Source organism: Planococcus citri, chromosome 2 (assembly GCF_950023065.1).
Source record: "Planococcus citri chromosome 2, ihPlaCitr1.1, whole genome shotgun sequence".
NCBI classification, from domain to species: domain Eukaryota; kingdom Metazoa; phylum Arthropoda; class Insecta; order Hemiptera; family Pseudococcidae; genus Planococcus; species Planococcus citri.
Genome location: NC_088678.1, coordinates 60,398,753 through 60,426,080, shown reverse-complemented (window position 1 = coordinate 60,426,080; position 27,328 = coordinate 60,398,753). Strand labels below are relative to the sequence as shown.

The following is a 27,328-nucleotide window of genomic DNA, read 5'->3' as shown; positions in this document are numbered from 1 at the left end:
TTTTTTTTTTATTTTTATTTTGTCGTTCCGAATAAGTAAGAGAGAGAATCATGCAAAACAGCGCCGCGACGCTGTAATACCATATCGCGTCGGTCGTCGTCATCGTAGTGGTGGTGTTTTCCATATACCCAAACCCCTATATACATAGTAGTATACTTAGTATACGTACTATACATACGTACCATACTAAAAGACGATACGCGAACGCGAGAAAAAGAAGTCGACGGCGGTTTTTCGAGGGTTTTTTCGCGTCGAGAAAAGTTACGACAACCGAAAAGACGGTTTTCACAGCGTCGTCGTCGTCTTGTGCTCGTATATAGTTTTGGACGTTTTTAAAAACGCTATGGTTTACAGTTCCTTTTAATTTTTAAGCTCTCTTGTCTCGTTTTCATTCCTATCTATTTTTTTTCTTCTTTTTATCGTTTTTACTTATATTTTATCGTGTAGTTTATAATTTTGCGTTTTTCGAGTTCCTCGTGATTTTTTTTCCTTCGATCGTGATCGTGTGTTTTGTCGGCGGTTTTTCGAAATCGCGAGTTGATCAAATTCTTCCTATTTTTCATTTGTTTTTGATTTGATTTTTTTTTCGGCGTTTTAGTGAGCTTTTTCATTAGTGCTATTTTACCGGTTCGACGAACCGGTTGTGGTGTATGTGTGGTGGATATTATTAGCATATTGTCGAGTAAGTTTTTGAGAAATTGTTTCGATTTGCTTATTTTCGGGTAATGCGAGGTCGTTTTAATGCTTTTTTTTTAGTGTTTTGGTTCTTACACGTCGACGAGTACGTAAATGAAGGAATCGCGAGTAATTGACCGTGTACTTCGGGGCAGCTGGGAAGTGGAAACCGGAGCGGGGGGAGGCAATTAAGCTGCTAAGACAGATGACGAGAGCTGGCGAAATTTTCTATACGTGAAAGTTTACTTATGTTGTTACCTACGCGGTGTTGCTAAAAATTACTCACTTATCTACCGATAATTTACTTGGCAGCGTGTAAGGTGCAGTAATTTGTTGTTGTGGCGAAGAAGCACATACATGTATATGGGTCCTCGCGCGTATAATGATAATTTATTATATATAAATATAAAAATACCCGACGAACGGCGGCAATTAGAAGAACAAAGTGTCAGTCTCCTATGATGAAGGTGCTGAGACAGGACGAGAGAGGGAGGAGGGGGCACTAGTACGTATGTAGTGTATGCCTAAGTATACTATGTATGTACTTATATGTATGACTCTCTGAGGTGGTATAGGAATACTTTCTCGAGCACACGTTAAATTGACGATCGACGACGATCGAAACTCGCAGATCTAAGGGAAGGTGGCAAGAGGAGGGAAGAGGAAAGAGGCACCGTTGCTGTTATTTTTTTTCGCGTGTATAGAGATTATAAAAAAAAATTATGGACGATTTTTGACATTTTAATAGGTTCGGTAATGTCGCTGTCGTCGTCTGCTGGCGAAATACTCGTAGTCGAGAAATTATCGTAACGGTGGCGATTACGATGAGAGCTGAGGCAAGGTGAGGTCGAGAGGAGACAGATGAACTCGCGTGTATGCGGTTTGTCGAGCTCCAGAGGATTTGGGACTTGGGAGAGGGTGATGACTCCTACTTTGGCGAAAAACGAATATTGTAAAGAAGTGATAAATGTCGAACTGAGAGGTGATTTACGAGAGAGAAAGGGAGGTAGAGTGAAACGAACATGTACACGGAGGTGTTCTTTTTATTATTTTTTTGATTACGACGATGTCCAAGAGTGTGATGTATGTTTGGATCGAATAATGTGAGGTGTAGATCTTGGGAGGTTTTATTTGAGCTGGGGAGAAGTGGGGGTTGGATTTTGAATTTTGAAACTGTTGGAAAATGATTTTGAAAGAATTTGAATGGGCTAGAAATGATAATGAATTTTTTTGCAGTGCAAACAACGAATAGCTTTTTTTTTTTTTATTTATTTGGAGACTACTTTTTTCAACTTTGAGCAGTATTTTGAAGCATTTTCAAAGCTGTTAGCCTATTAAACTAATGCAATATGCTGGATGAGTGTAATAATATGGAACTGTGTGTATAATGAATTCAAAATAGAGAAAGAAATCGATAAAGGGCGTTAGTGTTGAGTTACTGGCCTATATTATCAGGTTCGTTTTGTTGGAAAATTTTTTGACCGCAATAAAAAAAATTGTTGAGCGTATTTATTTTTATTTTTTCAAATTTTGTGGTGGAATTGTGATGTTTATAGAGTTACATTTAAAATTGTTTTGTACTTGTGTATAATTCCAATTTTTTTTTTCAATGAAATGACATCGTTATCAATTGCCATTCGCCTGTGGTTTTTTGATGCTGTATTTTTTTAGAATTTTTTGGTGAATAAAAAAAAACAGTTTGAAAACTGCAAAAGTTGTCAAATTAGTGTTTTTGTGAACTGATTATAAGTATGCAATTGCAAGGATTAGTTTTTTTTTCAAATTTTTAAATTTTTAGGAAATCAATGAGAAATTTTTTAAAAAAGATTTTCCATGAAAAAAGAATGAAAAGAAAGAGTTATGAGGCGACTGATACAAGCTCTATTATTGTTGTTGTTGTTTGCAGAGTTTCCTTCGTTCGAAAAAATCGAAAATTTCGTTCAAAAATCGTGAAAACATTGAAGATTTTTTTCTCTTAAAAAATATTTCCAACATAACTGTTAAATTAAGTTATGAAAATCTCAACTTTTTTGATATTTCTTCCATGTTTGTTTTGCTTGAATTTATTTGTAATTCTTGTTTAATAATTTCTAAGAATTTTTTTTTTTTGTAATGCCTTCTGTTTTACTCTGGTTTATTTCTAGCTTTTTGTGTGGTAATTTTGAGAATTTTTACGAGTAGGAGGTAGAACGTGGCTTACTGAAATTTAATTATTGATTTGAAAAAAAGGGTCTTGAAGATTAGGAAAAAAATCGATAAAATTTACGTTTAGTGAGATGGAGTTTCTGTCATTCATTTTTTCTTAGAAATTTTGTGAGTGACGAAGAAGGGTTCAAAAACTACATCCTAAAATTCCAGTTTCTGAATTTTTGGCAAAAATTCAAACTGGAGTTTCCTAGGAAGAGAACATTTTTTGATGAAAATTGATCGAAAATTTTCAACAAAAGGTTTCTTGGGAGGTTTCATTGGTCGAAAAAATGTATACTATTGTTCAGAAATCATGAAAATTTATGAACTTCTCTGTTCAAAAAATAACTATTCAAAAGAAGATTTTTTTTCTATTTGTGAAATTCTTATTTTTTTCAACAAAATATTTGCTTGTTTTGCTTGATGAATTCAATTTTTACGAAGGGGGATGTGGTTTTTAGAAAATTTGCAAAAAGAAAAAAAAATGTTGAGAAAAAAAAATCGATAAAATAATATACTTGTTGGAGTCAAATTCCAATCATTCATTTTTTGAATATTTTTGACGACAAACGGATCACAAAAATCTGCCAACATTTCAAAATTTTTCGATTTTAGGTAAAAATGAATTAGATTGGGATTTTCACTGGAAAATTGACTCAAAACTGCAGATCGAATTTTTTAGTTTGAAAATCATTACACAGATCGAACAACGTGGATTCTCGATATATTTGAAAAATTCCCAATGAAATGAAGTTGAATTTTAACGGTTGATGCTGAGAATCTTGTTCTTAGATTGGTCGTCTTTTTTTTTTTTTTTTTGATTTTTTGTCGCCTAAATTTGGCAATGTTAATTTATTAATTTTCCATTTGACGAATTTTATAATCAAATTTATGAAAAAATTCTTCTAAAAAGGAGCATACCTACCTACGATTTCTTATTTAGCATTTCAAAATATTCCTCGCATAAATTAATTTATAGTTGAAATGTGCTCCATCTTCTTATCTTTATTTTTCTCTCGGTTTTCTTAAAATGAGAATATTAAAAACGTAATTAACAAGTTTTTTCATATTGTTCACCACTTCGAATATTTCGGTGTTTTTTTTCCTCTCAGACTAAATTAGTATTCTCGATTAAGAGGAATTTTCGCATCTTTGATCAACTAATGGTAGACATTTTATAGGTTTCTTAGGTTATTCTCGGATCGAACTACACCGATGCACATAAATTATACCTCGTCGAAAGTCTTTTTTTTTTAGCAGAACGATCTAAATTTGTGTACAGGTCTTATCAAAGTATAGGTTGCGTTGCTTTGCGGGATTAATTATGACATCACGATCGGCTGAAGAAGGAAAATGGTAATAAATGAGGGAATTTTCTGTATAATATTGGCACGTTTTTGTGAAACCCAGTATCCATCTATATCTACTGCCTGCTCAATAAATCCGGTGTATTTTTTGATACACTGTAAAAATGCAGTCAGAAAATCAATCAAGTTGGCTGGTTTTTTTTTGGCTCAGGCTCGACGTAGTCGAACTAGACGAAATTACCAATACGTAATTAGCTTGATTTTAATTCCGAAAGAATTTCGTATGAGATAGAGGAGAGAAGAAACGCGAAAGAAATTAAAAAATTATATATTCATAACGGTTTATTCGCTATTTAGAAAATTGGCTGATAAATGCATCGGCAACGTGTTGTTGGTGGTTTTTTTTGTTGTTGCTCAAATCGTGTACCTGATTCTACCTACACATAAATGTGTGTACAACTTTACATAGCATTTAACGACGACTGCAGCATGAAATTTTAATTGCTTAAAAATATAGTCATCGAGTTCGCAGTCAGATTAGTTGTGGGTATTTGCGAAAAAAAACTGGTAATGAAGGTAAAAAAAAAAAACTAGGTACACGTTTAATAAATTCCTGGTGTATTTGGTTAGAAAGAGTTAGAAAGACTGAGAGAGACAGAGTACGAGATATTTTTATACGTAGGTAATTATTTAATCGAATTAATTTTCATCGTCGGTCTTGGTCGAATAAATTATGCTCTATGTGACTGGTCGCGAAGACTATAAGGAGATGGATTGCGGCGGCGAATATTTGAATATAATTCTTCTCTTCGTGTAGCTTTCCGAGAGAAGTACGAGAATAGACGTAGTCGTTGGAAAAGGTTGAGAAAAAAAATGAGAGAAAAACCTTCGAGTAATTAAGAATTTACGATTTCAAAGTATACCGCTCTAAAGTAGATTTATTACCGGTGTTAAATTTCGATTAAGTTTCACGTTTAACTTTGATTATAAAATTAATAAAATAAATATTTGACGATTGCGAAGAGGTAGACGAGGACGAAATTAGATATAGATGTATGGTAATACGTATAAGAAAGAAGTCCAAAATTGCCACAGATCCGTGTAACTAATGGATTCCTATATATGAGCGCGTGTGTGTGGTTCGAGTTAATTTTTTTCTGTTTGATTCGTTTTTCGGGTTTTAATTATGGATATCGTCGTCGGTGTTTTATGTGCTATTTATTTTGCTCGTATATGGTTTGGAAATTAGTTTTTTTTTCCAAGGAACGTAAAAATATAAAGGTCGCGACGACCAAGTTTCCTTTTTTTTTGCTTTCACGTGCGGTAATATAACTAACGGATAATTTAATGCGAGTAGAATATAGCGGAGCACAGATCTACTCGTAATGATTTTAATTGAAAATTAGAATCGGTTTGCGAATAAATAAATGATAATGGATGGACATAATACCTACTCGTATTATTCAGACTGAATATCCGACGATTTATCCAGACCCAAGGTAGAGCTAGAGGTACTGGCGGTGGGTATATGATCTCGATATGAAGATGCGAGTTTCTCTCTCGATTCACTTTGCTCTCGTCTCGTGTATTATACGAGTACATTAGGTTCCTTTTTATTGGCGTTATTACTACGGTTTTTTGCTCTTCTGCGTGAGATGAGGATAAAAGAACGTAGAGTATAATCTTAACACCTATTTACGACGATTATATTGGTCATTTTCGCGATAATATATTCTCGTACTAGATACACGATGAAGCGGTATTGTTCTATATTATTGAAGAAGGTGCGAGTAAAACAGGCAGGAATGGTAGAAAAATCATACACTGCGAATGTGTTCCTTTCTTTTATTATTATTATTTTTTTTTTTAAGGAAAAAAATAAAAGATACGTATGATTTTATTTACAATGTGTTTTTTTTTCGTTTCAATAAACCGTGAAAAATGATCCGCGATCTAAATTATTATAATACGAATGAAATCGGTACGGTATACATAACAGGTCTGCTGAATAACTCTATGAGCCAATGAGAGAAAATTGTGCAATAATTTGTTAAAATAGTACGGTTTTAGATACTTACTTACATATTTTGGAGCGAAATTCATAGATACATATTCGAGGTGTTATAATATAGTCTAGATGTAGATAGGTTAGATTGGTAGGTACCTAGCTGGGTATCTGGATTATGAGTCTGTTGAGCGAATTATTTCGTAAATTTGTTAAATGGTCTAGAGAATGGTTATTGGTTGTGTTTTCAATTATTATTGTTTTTTTTCCTCTTATGAATGAGTTGTGTTGATATAGGTATGAGGAATTTATGAGTGTGTGAGGTGGTGTGGGCGAGAAAATGCAGGGCTGATGGATTTGTGTGGTTGGTAGAGAGTCATACAGGAGGATGTTGCTGAAGAAAAACTAGAACAATTTATGTGAGACGCCACTTTCTGAAAAAAATGAAGAATTTTGAAAATATTGCTCTCGAATTTCAGGGAAATTCAAACATAATAGCGTTTGAGGCCTTAGGCCTCGTGTTGTTTTTTTTTTTTTTTAAACTCATGAAAGAAATTTTTGTCATACGTTGCAAATTTATTGGCCTTTGGGTCAATTCGGGAGGAGGTCTGCACTCTGCAGGCTGCTCTGAAGGTCAAAAAAACGCAAGAAGTAGCCCATAAATCGACTCTTTCGATCCTGAAGAAAGGTCAAATAGGGTTAGAAGATTGAAAAAGGCACATTAGTGACATATTTTTATTTCAAGTTGCGAATTTGGACCCTTCCCCCAGGTGAATTTGGAAGGGGCAAAACTGTATCAGGGCTAAACTGCATCATTCAGTTAGACCATTTAGCTTTACAACTCTAGCTTTTTAAGCAGTCAAGCCCTGAGTGATTTTTTTTTTAAAATGCAGATTGGCCTTTTTTACAAAACATCGTTGAAATATTCTTAAAATTAAAGAAACACGGTTATAAAAATTATTGACGAATTGACGTCCCAGATGTTGAATGAAAATTACCACAAATTGGTGAAAAAAAATTAAAATAAATGTGCAAAATTTCACGAAAATTGCTTGATAATTTTTTGAACTGAAAATTTTTTAAATTGGCTGAAAATTGACGAAATACTGGAAAAATTGAGATTATAAAAAAAAATTCCAAAAATTGGTCAAATATTGAAATGAAATGAAATCGTGAAAAAAATCACATAAAAGTTACCTAAAGAAAATCGTAAAATTATTATAGAAATCACTTGAAAGTTACCAAAAATAGATAGAATTTCAGGGATAGTGTCATCAACCCTGAAATAGTGAAAAATCCTGACGTAATAACATTTTTTCATCATTTTTCCAGTGATCAGCATGAAAAATTGTATAAAAATCACCCATCGAAGTTGAATTTCAACCCTACGTGATTTTAAAAAAAGTCGTCCAAAAGTGGAATTTTTTTGGTTATTAATAATTATCCAAAAGCTATCAAAAAGTCATCCTATTTCATTTCTTCGATATAGTAGACACCTTGAATTTGCATTTTTTCAGAGCAGTTGTGTTGAAAAAGTACCTATGGTGGTGATTTCATTGAAAACGCTCAAAACAAGTTGAAAAATTTGAAATTAAAAAATTTGAGATGGTAAAAATATTGTCAACTTCAACCCCTCCACCCCCAGGTGATAAAATATTGGAATTTGGAAAAATGAAAAAATTAGGTGTGAAGGGATGACCTTGGTTGCTGAAACTTGGATATGTTGGTCACTGTGAAGGCATTTCCATGGTATTCTTTTTTGACCTATTTGGTCAAGTATTAAGTAGAAAATGTTCTTTTTTTTGGGGAAAAGTTACTAAAGAATTAATTTTAATCAAAAATCGATTTTTTTGCAATCCTTGCAATTGTGATCGATCATGTTCGAAATGAAAAATCAGGTTTTCCGCCTCCTGCTGAAGGTCCAATAATAACTTCCAAATATCTATAGTCTTTGAAAACTGGGATTTTTGAACCGTCCTCTGCTTGAGGACTGGCATTTGCCTGTATGGCCAAAATTACCTTTTTTCTCTTGGAAAATTAATCTTCTTTCGTTCTATGTATTTTTTTTTGATCGATCTCTTTTAATTTTTAGATTATTAAAATATGCAGGAAATATTCAAAAACCGATACAAGGAATAAAACGATTCAGGAGGTCTTACAGATTGTTTGTAAGATTCTAAAAAGTACTCGGCGGTGGCAGAATTTACGCTGAATTTTTCATTTTTCTGTCTTCTTTCTAATGAGATATAATCGAAGAAATTTTGTAGATATGATTGTATTGAAAAATTGAATTGAATAGTTCGTAAGTTTGAAAATTTGTGAAAGGACAAGTATAATCAGTTTTACGACTACGAAAAACTGTTGAATTTTTTATAAATTTTCAGCGAACCTTCACAATGGAAGTATTTTAATTGAAAGTAACCTCGAAAAATGATCGAATTTGCATAAAATTTTGAAATAAGCTCAATTCAAATGACATGGAAAAATTATCAAATTGATAATAATTTGACACGAGCATTTTTTTCGTTCAAATTCACAAACAAAATATTGATTTTTTTTCAACATTCGTTCGTATTTAAATATCATTTTATTTTGTTTCCTAGTATGGTATTTATAAGTAGTGGTTTATGAAATCGCAATCGTGGATCGTCCCCCTCTCCTTCCATCATCATCGACCTTTAGAACCCTTATCGTTTGATGTGCCAAGCAAGCGCTGTGAAAACGCATAAGTACTCCACCTTCGAGCTTTAGGCGTCAATTATACCATTTCCAAACGTCATAAATAATTGAAAAAAAAAGGAGGAAGAATAAAACGAAACAGAGAAATGAACTTCGGAATCCCCTTTGATGAGAGAGCGAGAAAGGGTGCGTAAGAAAAGGCAAGGGGCAGGGGGCAGGGGAAAAGAAAAGAAAAGCGAAAAAAAAAGAAAAAGAAAACCGTTATCTAGTATTATCGAACGTTATATATAAGGCGGCGTGTGTTTTAACAAAAATACACACAGTTTTAAATTGTCGGTTTCGTAATATGTACCTTATTTGTTGGACGAGCGACGCGACGCGACCCCGCGAGTGTTAGCGTGTTGGGCTTTTACCTCCACCTTCTTTTTATTTTTTTTTCCTTTCTCGTGTGTATAAATCTATATAGTTATTACGGTTTATTCGTTTAGTGCTCAGCATAGGTATATATTATTGTGGAGAAATAATGTAGAAAAATTAAATTAACTTACACAGCGGTATAATTTTCTTCTATTTGGAAGTAGTATTAGAGAACTGGAGACCTATAGGTATATTGTGTATAGTTCTGCAAGGTAAACTTGACGTGGACGTTGAGGGGTCGGTTGTGTGTTCTTTTATGATGAAATTTTCATAATTCGATTCGTTTTTCTTTTAATTTTGTGTACTTTTGGTTTATATTTTACCAATAGATGGGGTTAGGGGAAGAGAAAGAGAAAGATGACGATATCTAGTCTAATCGTATCAATCATACTGAGAAACTTTTTAATTATATTCTTCGGGGCGGTACACGCGTCCATCTCTTTCATGTCCGCTGTACGGTGCGGTTCGATTCAGCTTTTGAAAAGCTGAGCTGCGATAAGCATGCTACCAACTATACCAAGTTTATCATCGAATTATTCATCATCATCATTATCACCAGCACGATGGTCGTAGTCGTCGTCATCAGCATTTTATATGTGTACATAAAAAGTGTGTATTTATCCGATCGATAAAAACCAAGAAGAAGGACGACGTTGTCGTCGTAGTCGGCTCACTTTCTAGGCTGGCTTGCTTTGGCTTGGCTTGGCTTTATTTCTGTATATATTTTTTTTTCTTCGTTAGTTCGTTTTTCTTAACGCCGCCGTTTCCAGCAACAACTTTTACACCGTCGTGTGTCGGCGCCGCGCCGCGCCCTGCGCACACGCCACGCCATTCTACCACACGTTAATTTCCTCCTCGATATGTATGCATGTATTATGCATATACACAATCTATCTACTACTATCGACTAACCATACTACTAAGTCTTTATTAAGCGATCGGTTTGGGCGTTTGGAGTATTTTTCGGAGATGATTTATAGCTGGATGCAGGTAATCTAGGCGCAGAGGAGGATCGAACTGTACGCTGGTGAGCTAAGTATATGCGTCGTGTGTGCCTCCTCAGCATCTTCGACGTACGTATTTGCCTCGAGGGGGGCATTTCGGGCGTATGAGGTTCGTGCCCGGTGCAATGACGCCACACTGGATGCATGCTGCCGGTCAAGTAGGAACTTGATTAACTTAGGGGAGGTGTAGTCTTTTCGGATTTGGTAATATTAATGAGCGAGTTTAATTTTTGAGTATGGTGATGGACTCGTATGAAAGGTAAGAGACTAATTTGAAGAGATAATGAAATTACAGGGATGCGAGATCGTATATATTTTGATCGATGGATTGAGTTTACTCTTCGACGTTTTTGTGGTAGTTGTGACATAATGAGTGGATTTTGGATGTTTTCGTGGCCTGAAAAATGTGACTATAAGGTCTAATATTCGACTAAGTCGTGAAAATTTGTAAAGTTTTTCATGAATGGATGGAAAAATATGCCAATTAATGAGAAAATTTTCATAGCAGGTAACGAAAAATCAAAAATATCAAAAAATTCATTTCGATACAAAATTGTGTTGTGTATGTTGAGTTTCATTTTTCGGTTTTTGGTAGATTTTTGAAAGCACAAATTTGGCTCGAAAATGGGAGAGAAGAATCGACATGTCACCTAGTGGACCCATAAAGTATAAATTTGATGAGCACCCAATTTTCGACCCATCTCCTCCTGTTTTCAATAGTTTTGAGCAGTTTCAAAGCCTCCAGTAGATTTTTGAAAATTTTCCCCAATGAAAGTTGGTGAAAATTCACTTTATATCCTAATTTCAACAAACTGAGTCAGTTGGAGATGGTTTGAAACGTTTTTGAAAATTCCAGTTTTTGAAAAGAGCCCTGAAATCCGTCCAATCTGACGGAAAATTTATGTGTAATTGGTGAAGTGGATCACTAACGTACTCTGAATACGTGAATATGTACTCAAGTTCATTTCAACAGATTTTGTGGCATTTTTCAAGAAACTAGAGGGCCATTCGATGCCAAATCAGCCAAAATTTTCACGAAGAGTGATCAATTTTTTTTATATTTCACATGAATTGGTCATCAGACGATGAGAAATAGCGCAAACAGGGTGTCTAACGATCATGAAAGTCATTTAAAAGTTATGAATTTGGCTCGAAACACACTTGACAATTTTTTTAAAAGTCCATAAAAGTTTTAAAAAATGAAAAAATGAAAAAACTGAAATACCTACTTACTTGCCTACAAAAAAAAAATTCTCGCAATTTCAAGGTAATTCATTTTTGTTTTTGGAGGGAGGGGTGGAGGAAGGGGATATTTTCATGCAGTAGAAATGTGAAAATTAAGTCATGAAAAAGTCATGATTTTTTGTCTGGGAGTTTTGTTAAATACCCTGGAAAACCGTAGATCTCTACAATTTTTTTGCGAGCAGGAGGGACCTTGAATATTTTTAAAATGGATCCCAAATGAAAAATTTCAAAATTTTAATGATTAAAAAAATGTTGACTGTAAAAAGAAAACCAAACGAGCCCGAGTGAAGTGAGGCCAAAAACTTTCAATTTCAAAAATTCATCTTTTGAGAAGTGAAAAAAAAATTATGCAGGGAGGAATTTATTTGTTTGATTCAACTTTTGAACTCAAAAGCTCTCAAAAAATGTGTAATTCAAGTTCTTTTGCAGGACTTGCAGGACCGTTGAACTCCTTGAAAAATGCAATTGATGCAGCAGCAAGAAAATTGTCAAATCTGGATACCTCGTATGTGACTTTTTTCTTCAAAAATGACATTTTTACATCATTGGATTTGTCAAAAAAAAACATTTTTTGAAAAAAAGTCACACACGAGGTATCAAACTTGCCACCGACGATTATACCTAAATGCATTTTGAATTTAGATATTCTTAATCGATGATCATAATACGTGCTTTGACGACGTGCCTCACATCATGTAAAATTTCCTTCATGTTTTGGAAGTACGAAGGAGAAAAAAGGAGAGGAGAGTGTGGAAGGAGAGATTGTGACGGAGGAAGAGGAAGATATGACGATATAGATATACTAAACACGTCGATCGTTTTACATGTCATTTATTCACCACACACATACATATAGATGGGTACATCAGATCTTGGGTTTATATACGAATTCAGAATAATTATGCTGATGAGAAAACGATAACCATAAAGACAGAAGGGTTGAGAAGGGGGGTAGGTAGGGGGGAGAGAGAAGTACTATTCTCGATATAAGTATTAGAAGATATTACAGTTGTGTACTCGTAGTACAAGTGCAATGCAATGGTTGACGGAGGTAATGGTAGTGGTGATAGTGATTATTTTAGATAAATGTATTTACTAGTTGTCGTCGTTGCCTTCTTCTTCTTCCTCTCTTGTTGTATCATATACAAGGACATATAGGTAGGTACGAGAGTGTCGTCCTATACCATCAAATGTGTTGTCGACTTAATGAATATTTTATATTTAACCTATCAATAGTCTTAGCTCGCGAGTTGATGCTGCGTTCGTTGGTTGAATATATTAGAGAGGTAAGAAAAAAAAAATTAGTGGTGTAGCGTATCCTTTTTATTTTTTTTTACTTTTAATTTGTGGTTGTGTGTGCGATGAGGAGCGAATGTTTGTGTCTGTCTCACTCTGTCTCGGCGTGTTTTAGAAAATGTGTGTATATCACGTTGGAACACCCGTAGCGTTTAAATGAAGCGAATTAATCAACATTTCGTGTATATGTGCTTGATTAAATTCCATCATCGGGTTAATGGGAGTTGGGCACTAACGATGCCAATGGTTTGACGACGTCGACGAAGAACAAGGAACCCGAGAGCGAGGATCTGCGACGACCTGGTGTGACAGTAGGCGGAGAGATAGTCACTGTGTATTTTTTTCTTCTTCTTCGCCACCACCGACTACCGTGTACTTAGTTAGTATTTTTACCTACCTACGAGATCGTGTCGAGATATATGTGCATATTTTTGGATATACAAATAGATTTAGTATAAACGAGGTAATTAAGAGAATATTGTGTAGAGAGAGAGAGAGCGAGCAAGCATACGTAGATACGTATATAAGATGCTGCTGAGACGACAATTGTTGATTACCTGTTGCTTGCGTAACGCTAGAGCTTTTTTCATTGGCTGACGAGGGTTTTTTGCAGCGCGCGATTTTAATTTGCATATAATATTCGGCGTAGATGGTACTCTACGTGCTGGTTTGCAGGCGAGTATCGGTATGAAAATGTGGGCCGGCGTCGTCGTCGTATAGCATGGGCGAAACGAATAACGACGAGAGGACGATGTACGCCCGCCATGCGCATCCGAAAACAAGCAAAATAAGGGTTCATTAAAGGGATGACCTTTTTTTACTTTGGTTTTTTTATACTTTGTTTCTTAAACAGCGTGCGTTGATTTTTAATTGCGCGATAGCGAATTCTTCGAGTGATGTGTCCTGCGTAGTTATTGTTGCGATGAAGAAGTAGGAAAAAAAAGCCCTCTGTGTGAGTGCGAAATGTGAAATGTATATTCATATTTGTAGCATTATTACCAGTTGGAAAATTTCAAGTGATGTGGGTTAGGTATTCTTTGAATGTACTGGAGGGTTCATGTATTTGATGAGAGATGAACAATTGGAGATGATTCATGTATAGATGGGCACAATCTTTGTCGTAAAACCATTGATGATTTTTCAGATAAGACTAACCATGGAGACAGGGTATCTCAAACGACGGATTTTTTTTCAAACGGACAACGTTTAATTTGAAGGAGCTTGAAAAAAAAGCACCAAACCAAAATTTCAGATAACGAGCATTTTTCGAATTTTAGTTGAAAATCAAATTAGGGTCAAAAATTCGGAAATATTGAAATTTCACCAAATTGACCTAGAAAGCTGAAATTGATGTGTGCTCTATATTTTCGACCATCTGAATCGATTTCGAACCGTTTTCTCAGGCATTTTTTTTGCTGGTCGATTTTGTCATAAATTGCTAAATTTCCAGAAAGTCTTGTTTTTTGCAAAAATTCTCAATTTTTGGTCTAAAATTACCAAAAAAAAAAACATAGATTTTTTTCAATCAAAATGTTGCCAAATGTTTTGTAGTTCAACTTTTTTGGCAAAAATTAAAAAAAGGAATTTGCTAAAATGTCCTGCTTTTTGCTGAAATTTGACAAAAAGACAAATATACAGACAGATGGACACTGGACAAATGGACAGATAGGAAGACACCCATGTGAAAAAATAACAATAATTTCAAAAAACTAATAGGTATTTTCGTCATACTTATGGTTTACCATTGATGACCTATGGTATGTATTTTAAAAACCATTGCCCCTCCTTTTAAGAAATCCCAACTGCTCTCAAAATTTAAGGGCTTTCCTTCTTCGTACATTGTTCCATTTTTTTCCCTCTCTTGAACACAAAATCAGAACCAACGATAGTTCCAGGAGCTTGATACGCTCGATTGATGCAAAAGGAGACCATATAGAGCATCAGTATATGTAATTATCGCGAAAAGTACCATACATCTGTATACCGTTAATGAAAGTAACCCTCAGTTCAGCGTATAACTTCGGGCTAATTGATCAAAATGGAAGGGGGAAGTTGGAAAAGTAACGTGCGAGAAGAGAAAAATAAGGATATGATGGATATACCGTATAAGCGGACGTTGGTGACCTTCTCATTCGGCCCCTTTTTCATGATTAATGCGGATTAATCTAGTTGAATGTACTAAAGAATTATCGATTGTTTGAGCCAGTATGTGGTGTGCGTATGTCGATGTGTCTGTACTTATATATTCACGAATGGCCCCTTCGTTTGTCGAGCTGAAGGTACGTAACGTTTCAGATTTGTATGTTGGGCTGGTCAAATTGAAAAATAAGCAAGGTTTTTGGTGGTTTTGATTTAGTAGACCAATTTTTTGGCAAATTTTTCTTGAAACTGAAGAAATTATGATAGAGGGGATCTTACATTGAGGTCTGAAGGACACAAGAAAAGTATTCTATTTTTCATAAAAGACAAAATTCTAATAAGTTCGGTTCATACGAACTGAAAATATATAAGGTTCGTTGTACCTACGTATTAATAAATAAAATAAAGAGCGAAAGAGAAGGCGAGAAGATGCAAGAAAACGAAGCAAAAGGCGGAATGTACGCAGGAAGAAAACCTCATTCGTTATCTTTTCCCAGTCGGAGTTTTCTTCGGTTGCGTTCTTGTATTAAACTGGTATTCGTGTGTATCAGCGAGGAAGAGGTGCAATAATATAACGGTGCGAAATATGTACAGTATTCGGATGGTCATGGTACTTGTGGACGATAGGGCAGGGTTGGGAGGGGGCTTGGTGAAGCAGAAGGCAGTGTGTGTATTAATTCGAGGCAGCGAAAATATATAAGACCAAAAGTGCTACGTACTATATAGTAGAGAGAAACAGAAGAAAAAAAGAAGGAATTTCTAAATTCGCCGCGTGGAACAAATAAAGCTGCTCCATTTGTTAGCGAACTCTTAATAATTACACGCGGAAGTTGAATGGAAAAAGAAAAAAGAGAAGCTTTCGGATGGCTGGGCGGAGGTGAACAGTGTACACGTCGCCATCGCCTCTTCGGCCTTTTATTATTGAAAAATGACGTTCATTTATTTTTCATCCGAGCTAATAAGGAATCGCGGACGCGAAATTTCGCATCATTTATTAAATCAGCAGCTCGGTCGAAAGAAGAAATGGCGATGGACGAGACGAGCGAAGTGAGAGGATTGTTTGTCGAAAGATAGCGCGTTGATGACGAGGTGTTGATTAGAAACGCGCGACAAATGGACGATGTCTTTGGTATACCGGAAGAGGGCAGGAGGGGTGATTAATTGAGAGGGTTGTGATTTGTAAAGAAAATACTGAACGGAAAGGAACACGAAGAAGTTAGGTGGATGAAGAAATGAGGAGGGGGTGTGTGATGCGAAATATTGAGTTCGAAATTCGAACTGTTGGGAGACAATTTTTGGGTGATAATTTTTTGGTCGATGGATGAGCTGGGTAGGAAATTTTGAGAATACATAAGTATCAGGTAAAAGGGGTATTTAGGTGAATTATTGTTGCAGGTGAAAAGTCCAGAACACGAAAGTCGAAAGTGGTCTTATTTGGAGTCATTTAGTGAGATATTACACCCTTGGAGCTGTCTTCGTAGACTATACTTTTTTACACCGGAGATGAGATGGCAAAAAAATTGTTTTATCCCTCCTCTCTCTCTTCGCTGTCATCACCAAAACATCTTTGGCTCTGTTTTCTTCGTTTTTGTGTTCCGATTGCTGGCAAAATATTCGACTAGAAGTCTTTTCCCCTCGATACACGTGCGAAATCCGAGAACACGAAGACAGTACCGAATCGCGGCCATTATAACGCTACCATCATCGAACGTTCATTAGTTTTATTAATTGGCAGATTATTTTTGGCACCGATGATGATGATGATGATGATAATGATAATGATACTCTGGTTTTCTGTGTGCTGTGCTGTTTCATTATTATTATACACAGTATAATATAGAATGCCATATTGAGGGGAATATGGTGTCGTGGTCGCCGCTGCCGCCTCCGCCACCGCCTCCTCTGCGTATTACATACTCTCGGTGAACGTCCTCTTTCATTATAAGAGTATACTACGTACACATAGTACAACGTTCGCGAGCTAATCAATTTCGTGCTTGGGAACGTCGCTCGTGTCACAGGCTGCTTCGTCAAAGCGGAAAAAAATTTCACTTGAATGCGATTTCACTGTAGGTATATGATTGCTGGTCGCTAATAGAATGTTGAGGACCTAGATAAAATGCATGTTAATGTGCATATAGGGAAGAGATCACCTACTGAATCTGCATTGGTACTATAATTTCCATACATTTCCGGCATTTGGGTACTCGTCAAGAGTAGTTGGAAGACTGGAGTGACCAGAGAAGACGATGTTATCAATCTTTAAAGATAGGTGACACTTGCTTCTGTTTGCAGATTTCTCACATTATTGAAACATGCTCTCGAGAGATAGATTCAAAGTTACAGAAAGCGACTTTGATGAATCTGAACACTTACAGATATCAGCTCATGTCTTGGTGCTGGTGTTGTATAGTTCAGTGATTCTACTCGAGATGACCGCAGCAGAAAGCCAATGCCGACTAATTAGAGAAGAAAAATTCCTCCTTCCGAGCAACGTATTTTACTATTTAGTACGAGTAAATCGCACTTTCCGCCGCCACCACCACCACCGCCACCATCGTCGCACCTATTCTGGTATATGATAAATTTTACCGATAAACGTGATCACTCGAGGCAACATACGAAGCCCTCTCTGTCTTCGTTCACCTACCTACGTTTTGTACGACGTCCGCGATTAATCGCGCGCTAAATAATACAAAATGAAAAAAAAGAGAAAAAATTAGATAAAACTTTCTCACCAATCAGATAAGTATTTATGCTTAAACCGCGGAAATCATCGTCGTCGCTGTGTATCAAATTAACGCTTAAATATGTGTGCCTGTGTTTGGTTACTTGTAGGTACGAGTATATGGTAGATCTATTATGTACCAAGTTGAGTACAAGTATGCGCCTTATTATACGAGTATTGTAAGTGTGTAAGTGTAGATGTCTTAAAGGTTCGCGGCGCGAAATTGGTCGTGGATAATTGCTCGCGTAGGATGATGGCGCGAGTGTGAGATCTGGGCTGGCGAAAGCGTCGGTTGTAAGGTTTTTTGCCTGGTAAACTGCGGGTTTCGATGATTTCTCACCTTTAGCGTTATAACGAAATTGGATTTGTTGTAATAAGGAAGCGGTGGTGATGGATTTGGTGAATTTTTCTTCGTTAGTCTCGGTCGTCTTGATTAGATGTGGAAAAGAGATTGTCATGTTTGAAGTTGAGGAGTGGACTTTGATTCGAAATTTGAGGAGAATTCAAAATTTGTAGATTGATCACAAGAGACTTGCATCTACTCAAGATCTACCGTAATTACGGTAATTTACCAAAAATTACTGGTGAATTACTGGAATTTACTGCTAAATGACAGAAAATTGCTGGTCAATTACGGAAAATTTCTTGCCAATTGCAGTAAATTGGAGGAAATTATTGGTAAATTACAGAAATTTGATGGTCAATTACAAGAAATTACTCAAAATTATTGATACCTACTTGAATTAAAGTAAAAATTGCAAAAAAAAAAATGAATATACTGGTCAGTGGCCAATTACAGGAAATTACTGGTAAATTGCAGTCATTTCCTGTAATTTACCAAAATCCTGTAATTTACCAAAAGTACCACAATAATTTTCGATAAAATTTATCAGTAATTATTTTTTCTGTTGAATGTACCAGTAATTTTATCTGATTCACTGTAAATTCCATAAAATCACTGGTAAATTATGTAAAAAATTGTTGGCATTTTTTTTTGGTAAAATCACAAGAAATTACGGTCAATTACAAAAAATTACGGTAAATTAATGTCATGTCTATAAAATTGTTGGTGATTTACAAAAAAAAAAAATCACTGGTAAATTTCAGTAAATTACTGGAATTTTTTGGTGAATTACAAAAAATACTGGTAAATTACAAAAAAATACGGTAAATTACTGTAAATTTCATAAAATTGCTGGTGAATTACAATAAAATTTACTGGTGTATTTCAGTGAATTACTAGAATTTTTAGGTAAATTTCAGTAAATTACAGGTAATTACGGTAAATCACGGGTAATTACGGTAAATTACAGGAAATTACGGTAAATTGCTGTTATTTACAACAAAACGTATTAATTTATTGTAATTGGTGCAAAAGTCAAATTTTGGAGCAAATGTAATCATGCTTGACTTATAATCAGTCAAAACCTCAAAAACAAAGAAAGAACAAAGTGGTCCTATCATCTCTGAATATTCTTGGGCGAAGAAATGACTTGATTTTTAAATTTTCTTATGAACTGCAACCTGTTGCGATAAGTCATCGGTAATTACGGTAAAAGTGGTAATTGAAAGCATTTTTTGAAACACCGTTTCGATTCTAATGACCAATGTCACTTCTTCGTCGCATGCACGAATCATAAGTATCTATTCGCCAAAAAAAATATCTCTACACTGAAATGAAGTACTTGAAGAGAATGAAAAAAAAGATCAGACGAACGCGAAGATACCTACGTCTATCTATAAAACCATCCCAGCATCCTTATCAGTAACAAGGGTCGACGCGGTGGTTTGCCTAGTACAAAGGGTAGTTTTATACATGTGGTCGTGTAATATACGTGTACGATATCTCTGAGGATGTACGTCGTAAGTAGGATACCGGTCAGTGCTGCGTGTAGTGTGTACACACGGCGACGGCGTATATACATTATCAATACGCCGAATCTATACAGAGCACGTTGACCATGAAAAAGGCTACACAGACACATCGAAATCGAAAACAGCCGAAGAAGAGACGGCACCGGTGGCAGTGGCGGTGGACAGTGGGCTGCGAATATACGCTGAACGATAGGATAGAAAAAGACGGAGAGCGAGAACGAGTGAGATACTCGCGTATATGTAGTATATGTGGAGAAATAGTTCGGACATTCAACCCTCGTGTACCTCTATATACCATGTTGTGTGTATATCGGGGTTGTTTACATTGGCGTGTGGTATGGTGTTGCTGTTGTTGTTGATGTGTGTTACATGAAGGTGCTGAACAGTTGTAAGGGTACAATGTATGAAAAAAAAGTGCTGTGATTGTTTGAAATGTTGTCGTGTGTTTTTTTTTCTTCTTTTTTTGGTCCGAAATTGAGGTTTGTGTGCACCAAATATTTCCCTAAGCAGCTCTCTAATTCGGATGTACTCGTGTATTTGGGTTACCAGAATATAAAGTGCATTAGCAGTGTTTCTCGTTCAGATTCAATTTACATATAGAAATCTCACGTGCTTGTGATTTTAGCTGTGATCTTATACATGTATAATATCGATTTTTCCAAATATGGAATTAGGAAATGCATCTGTAGGTATCATGATAGAATATTATTCTTTCGGACCCAACTTGGCCGCGAATTTAACACCGAGTAGCGAGCAGCAGGCGTATTTTATCAGACACTGAAACGACAATAGGGTGGACAAATTGACCGCCAATTGTGTAATCGATTTGCGTGCAATGTATATGCATTTATAACGTCGTACGTAGTGTGTACACTTTGCGGCCTTCTCTTTTTGCAGTCTCCTTACACCCGCATCATCCCCTTGCCCCGCGTTTATGCGAACCATATAATACTAATGTGTGTTGGCTGGCCTAGTGAATTCGATATGTTGTGCCAGTAAGTAAGTATACTTTAATGTATACTACGAGAACGAGGCGACAAGGTTTTTATATGGGTTAGGGTCTCTCTTGCATATACGAGTACGACGAGTGTACGTAACTTGCATGACTGTATTGCATAGTGCTATATGTGCAGTTTGGACGTACTAGGTATTGATTTTTATTAGATAAGTGTAAATATGGAACTATGCAGCGTGTAATATGGACGAAACGTGCTGAACGAGGGGTTCGGAGAGAATGTGTGATTGAAGGGAGGAGGGGAGAGCTGATCAGCTGGCGAAGAGATATTGATGAAGAAGGGTATTTTTCGTTGATTGAAAGAGTTTGGATGATTATTTTTTGAAAGGGTGTGTGTGGAACGATTATGTTATGGGTTTTAATTGCGAAGTGGAAACGGTGGAGATGATGATGAGTTTTGGAATATTTTATTTAGGCTAAATTACCTTGAAGTATCTATTTTGTAAAATGATCCAAGGATTGGGTAGAATACCTAAAATGTCTTGAAAGTGATGGAAATGACATAGAAATTGATTAGAAAAAGCTACCAGTAATTTACCAGAAATTACCAGAAATTAGACAAAAATTTACCAGAAATTTTATTACTGGTGTCCAGGAAACAGCAATTTACCAGAAATTACTAGTAATTTACCAAAAATGACTATACCCAGCAATTCACCCAAAAATTACCAATCATTTACCAACATTTACTCGTGATTTTCTGAAAATTAGCAGTACTTAGTTTACTAGAAATTACCAGTGATATATCAGAAATTTATCGAAAATTAACGGTGTCCAGTAAATAGTAATTTACCAATTAATTATGAAAAATTACCCAAGATTTACCTGAAATTACTCATAATTTACTAGAAATTACAGATAATTTACTAGAAATTACAGATTGGAAATTACGCGTAATTTACTAGAAATTACAGATAATTTACTAGAAATTACAGATTGGAAATTACGCGTAATTTACTAAAAATTACTAATTATTTACCACAATTTACTAGTGATTTTCTGAAAATTCCCAGTAATTCTCTAGAAATTCTCAGTAATTACCAGAAATTCCCAGTAATTTACCAGAAATTCCCAGTAATGTACCAAAAGTTACCAGTAGTTTACCAGAAATAGAAAAACATTATAAGTAGGTACTTTTGAAATCTGGTGTGCATTTTTAAACAAATTGCTACATCCTCCTCCCCCCCTCACACACACACACACACAATAAAATATCGATTTTAAAAGCTTATCATGATGATTGAAAATCAAGTATCCCAAATTTGAGGGGATGAAGAAAAGTCATTAGAAAACATAACCGATACAAGTATGCCCTCCGTCGAGTATATCACACTTGAACCTCTGCAGTGCAGTTCTGGCCAAATCATGAACTTGATTATATATAAATGAAGCCTGGTTATAAGGAGAAATGGCCCTCAGACACGATATAAAATTATTGTGGTCAATTTGTACGTATTTTGGCCGGCTGCTGGCGAAGAAAGCGCATCGACGACGGTCGCATTTTACTGGCCATTATCGTTGTCGTCGTCGTCGTCGTCGTTTCTAATTGTATTACGAATATTCTCAAGCGTACAGTAAATATTCATTTCCGTCGCCGACGTCGTTATTACCACCGTTGTCGTTGCCGTTGTCGCCATGTGTGATTCTGTGTACTTACATCGAATTCCAGATATGGCTATGTAAGATAATCAAGGATGACCGACCGCGATAGTGAGATCGACATGAACAAGAAGGGTAGATGGTCAAAAGAGTGTAAAAGTACAACGTGATGTATTTAAACGGATAGGCAATGGTCGATAGCAATGTCAACCCTTATGTAAATAGGGTGGTGGTTGATTCGTTAGACAGGCTGTAGTTTGATTCTGTATATACGGTGACATTATTATCGTGACAGGGATGAAAAGTGGTTCGCCTTGAATTTCTGACGTTAGGCAACTTCATTAACATAGATAAGGGTGCAAATAATTATTATGTACTGTACATTGGCGAAACAAATATTAGATTTTAGTTCGCTCTCGTATTTCTTAATAGCGTAAGTGCTTGAAGAGTCTGTTATTCCTGTTGTAGAAATTCTTAATTAATCGAATAATTTTTCTCCTTCGATGTCGAAGAAAAAGGAAACACCCTTGGAAAAAAGTTTCAAGTGGAAAAGCAACCAGTGTCAGGGATTTTAGTGAAAACGACGACGACGAAGACCGCGATGAAGTCATTAATTTGAATAATTAATACTAGACGATTCCGAGCTGCTCTTGCAGCAGTGGTTGCTTGCTAAGATAATACCACCCACTACCACAACAATCCTGTAAGGGAGGTGAAAGGGGTCGATGGGTTAATGTTTTTTACGATGCCCTGTTACCTATAGTGGGTACCTATGTTGAACGAAGAATCCTCCTCTTTACGTCTGGCTCTTGCCCAATCTCAAAGAAGAAGGAAGCGTCGTCGCAAAGGCTACACGTTGCGTTGTAAAAGCAATTAAAACACGGCTTCATTATTGTTTAGAGAGTTTAAGGGTGACTCACTGACTATACGAGGAGAGCGCAGCCAACGACGCAACAACAGCCTTAGTAATTTTAGATATGCAATTATAACGACGTAGCGGTCTATAAGGGTGGAAGAGGATTTACATTAAGGGTGGTTCTCGCCGTTTCTCTTCGCGTAATAGTCGTCCTCACAGTGTTTCTGACTCCGGTGTACGTTTATATGTTGTATGTGTGAGTTTAGGCACGCAACATTGCTTAACTAATACCCTTTTTATAAATGAATACGACGTGTTGCAATGGAATTAGTCGAGATGATGAAACACAGAGAGACGGAATTTTTCGAAATTATGGTAAATGTGGCGAAAGCTTTCGAAGATTGCCCAAAGCTAGAGGGTGAACGTAGAGATGAAAAAAAAAAATACAAAAATTAGGTAATTTGAGCCACTGTTGGAAAAATGAGACGTGATTTTTCGATTAGTATTTTTTCCTCATCTTGACTCGACGATGGAAGTTGGAAGGGGTATGGAGGGGGGGATATTTACCTTATTCGACGATTTCTTGGTGGTTTTTTTCAAGAAGGGATTCGTTGTTTTACTTTTCGTGATTATGTTCGTATGGATTAACGAAGTAATTGAGATCGTTATTTTTTCCAGTGTTTTTTCTTCTTCTAAATTTAGCTGACGAAGATATTAATTGATGGATTTTTTGCTTTGTTTGTTCACAGATTTTCATTTTTGTTAATTTATTCCGAAGAAGAACCCTCTGATGAGAAATTGATACGTTATCTAAAAATTACCTCGATTGGTAAGTTGATGTATTTTTATCTACGTTTTTTCTTCTCTCGTTATATTAGTTACGATGAAGGAGAGCTTTTAATTATACCACAGTATAAAGTGGGTATATATTGTAGGATGTCCGGAGAATGAGGATGTGTGACTGTGTGCAGAATGTATCATGTGCGTATACCTACTTTGGTATAGTTTTTATAAGGCGACAGCTGAGAGCTGACGTTGTGTAATGGATTGATTAGCGCGCGTTATTTGGTCAAGACTTAACGCGAGCTTTATGGGTTTTAATTAAAACGTGTAATCAAGGCGTGTGGTGGAGGTGGTCGTTGGTTAAATGGTCGATGAAAGTGTACTCGTTAAACGCGTCGGCCTGTGGTGTGTTGTGGAAATTTCATTAACTGATCGTAAATCATATAGGAGGTTTTGTTTTTCGCACCTTTTTCGTATCTGCCTTTTTGCCCATGTGTGTAAGCATAGGTATAAGGTGTGTAATGTGTGGAGGATTACCTAATAAGTTTCGAGGTTCGTTTCGAAAGATTTTTAGAAAGGAAGTATAAATCTGTAGATTAACCTGAGTGATGATGTTTTTTTTTTAGATAAAATGTCGTTTGAATAGAGTACGAGACCTTATGGTTTGGAGTAAATAGCTCCAGTATTTTATATTTCTTGTTTTTTGTTTTTCTAAACAAACTTAGTTTGATGAAAATGAAAAAAAAAATGCGTGTCGAGTTTTTTCTCGAAGGAAAGTTTCAAATCATAGATATATTTCTGTTCTAGTCAACTCAATGTGCAGAATTCCAATTTGAAAAAAGTCAGACAAAATACCTACCCTGTTATGAAAAATTTCAAATTTTAAAATAATCAACATGTCTAAGAAAATTTTAAAATGAAAAAACAGAACTTTGGCAGGACCATTTTTCAAACACCTTACGACCTTTTCTGTTTTGGGGAGGGGGGGGCGTTGATGAGGGGGAAAAATTTTAGTTACCGATTTTTCCGTATTCTGGGTCTTTGGAGATCCTATGTATTAAGATTTTTGTGGCAAAAATATGCACTATTAATTTTTCACCGCTAGGGTATTTTGCAAGACTTTTTTTCAGGTGCAGGGGGGGGGTCAAAATTTTACACGCAATTTTTTCGCTCCTTCAAAGTCTTCGGATATGACATTATTTTTTTGGAAAAGGGGGGATGTCAACGATATCTTCACTATTTCAAAAAAAAGTTGTTTTTAACATTTTTATACTTCTTTGATCGTTTTTAATAATTAAACGTTTTTCGAAATAGAGCTAGAAAGCTGGACCTTTTATACTGTCTATTTTTGACACCCTTCCCTCATGGATTGGAAGTGGTTTTGAGCTATTCGGAGCAGTTCAGTAGCCTCAGAATTTTTTTTGAAAATTCCAATTTATACGAAATTTTACCTAATTAGGTTTTTTTCCTCCTCAAAACTAAACACTGCGAAACGCGAAACAAGCAAAAATTGTCAAAAGCTACTCCTCGTCTCATTTAGCCATTCCAACCACAAATCCCTCTCAAATTCCAATCACCTTTCTCCTCCACCACATTATCCCTTCGAGTTAACCAATTTTCAAAATCCAATATACCTACAGAACCGAAAAACACTCTATAAATGCGATTAAATTTTCAGATCGCGCGCGCACAGGCAGAGGCACATAGCACGTCGAACCGATTCTAATTTCATTTACAATCCGTTACACGTTTACAAATTAAACTCGACTATTGTTCGGCTCAGCAACAACGTTACACGCTGCAATGGTTTTAAATTTCCACTTCTCCCTATACTTTTCTTTTTCGTTTTTTTCTCTCTCTTTCTCCCTTACACACATATGTAGCTACCTATAGTCATTTTCCATATATCAAGCCTCACTATATGTATACAGCAGCAAAATACTAATGCAACCCTCACTCGGTGATATGGCTGCTCTGTCTCACTCTTTCTCTGCATAGGTAGTATACAGTATACTTTGTATATACAAAAAGACCCGACATTTACAAAAACCGGATCGCGTTGCGTTGTTTCGTCGAAGAAGAAAATTCATCCACCGCCGCAGCAGCAGCCTCGTCAATGCAGTTTTATATAATACGTTCAAAAAGACTCATTCGAGCGAAAATCGCAAGCGTTAAACAAGTAAAATATTTTATCGAAATTAGCCCCCGCGACCTTACACAAAATTATAGTACACTACAAAAAAGAACAACAACAACAACAACAGCAAACCCAGCAGCGTAGAGAACACAGAACCGCCACCTCCGTTGCTGCGTTCGTTTCGCGATTAAAAAAGATCAAAAGAGCACCACCGTATTATTCTATACTATACTGTTTATCTCTTGATAGCTAAGCTGCTATACATAGTAATAGTCCTTTCTCTTTCTCTGTTAGCCATGGTTTTTTCCCTCGACCAAGTATTTTCTTCTATTAGTATTCTTTTTCATACTGTTGTGCTATGGTTTTGCGGACGTTTATGCCCTTTGCCTTGTGTACGTATAAATGAATAGATAGAGTAACACCGAAGCTATTCTAATTTTCATAAAATCCATTAAATATTCCGCACTCTTCGTCGTTCAGAAGATACTCGATACCAGGTACAGCTATTTTTCCCTTCTCTTCCCTTCTCTAATACTCCTATTCACCACCTGAAAGTACTCAAAATGCCATAACATTTCATCATCAACCCCACCCCCTCACCCTCCCCATAAAAAAAACTCACGAGATCGAGAATGAAATTAAAACAAGAAAAAATGTAGCACAATATTCATTCAATAGCTGACCTCCCACCACCTCATCAAAAGCTACTTCGCCCTTTGTTTCACCCCCTCACTTGAAACAAAATTTGAAACATTTTTCATAATTTTCACGCATACACTTAGCTAAATTTACATATTGTACTCACACATTCTCTGTAGCTTCAGCCTTTAGATGGGCACCCCATACCTACACCTAGCTCTCGCAAATACCGACCAAAATTAGTATAATTTAATTACCGTTGGTGTTTGCGTGTTAATGTCTTAATGACACGATACCTCGAACCGCTGCTTAGGCGGCTGCTGCTACGTCGACTCTACAATTTGAAAAATTATAGGTACGCGTATTTTTGTTCTAATTTCACCCTTGACCACAGCTCGTGGAAAAATATGTACATATTAGTCATATTTTACACGTGCAACTTCGTTAATAGAGCACCACTAAGTACCAGCTTGAAAATTAGGCGATTTGAACGAACGAAAAAAAAAAATCGAATTTTGGGCATGTAATGTGAACACGAGAGAGGTGTTCGGAGGAGAAAAACCGGAGGAGCCAGCGTTAAGATGCAAATTAATCAGTTCCCAGTACGAACAATGCGAACAATACGTGCCATTTTGTCGTTTTGAGTGGTTGCAATAATTAATTGTCGACGTAGGTATTGTTACACTAGGTATTGTCAATGCTAATTTGGTTTTAAGCTATTTTTTTTTTTTTTGGCTTTCAT

At 36.0% G+C, this 27,328-nt stretch overlaps 1 protein-coding gene across 4 annotated transcripts in view; it reads left to right on the top strand.

Annotated features, from left to right (window-relative positions):
- The window catches only part of zfh2 (Zn finger homeodomain 2), a 247,387-nt gene that overhangs the window by 12,811 nt on the left and 207,248 nt on the right, over window positions 1-27,328 (top strand). For 3 of the 4 annotated variants that reach the window (XM_065351949.1, XM_065351953.1, XM_065351954.1), the window contains exon 2: window positions 23,777-23,856. The gene's annotated coding sequence lies outside the window, so the exon portion shown is untranslated. Of the gene's footprint in view, window positions 1-152; window positions 683-23,776; window positions 23,857-27,328 lie in introns of those variants that run through there. The other variant, XM_065351951.1, reaches the window with a different exon arrangement.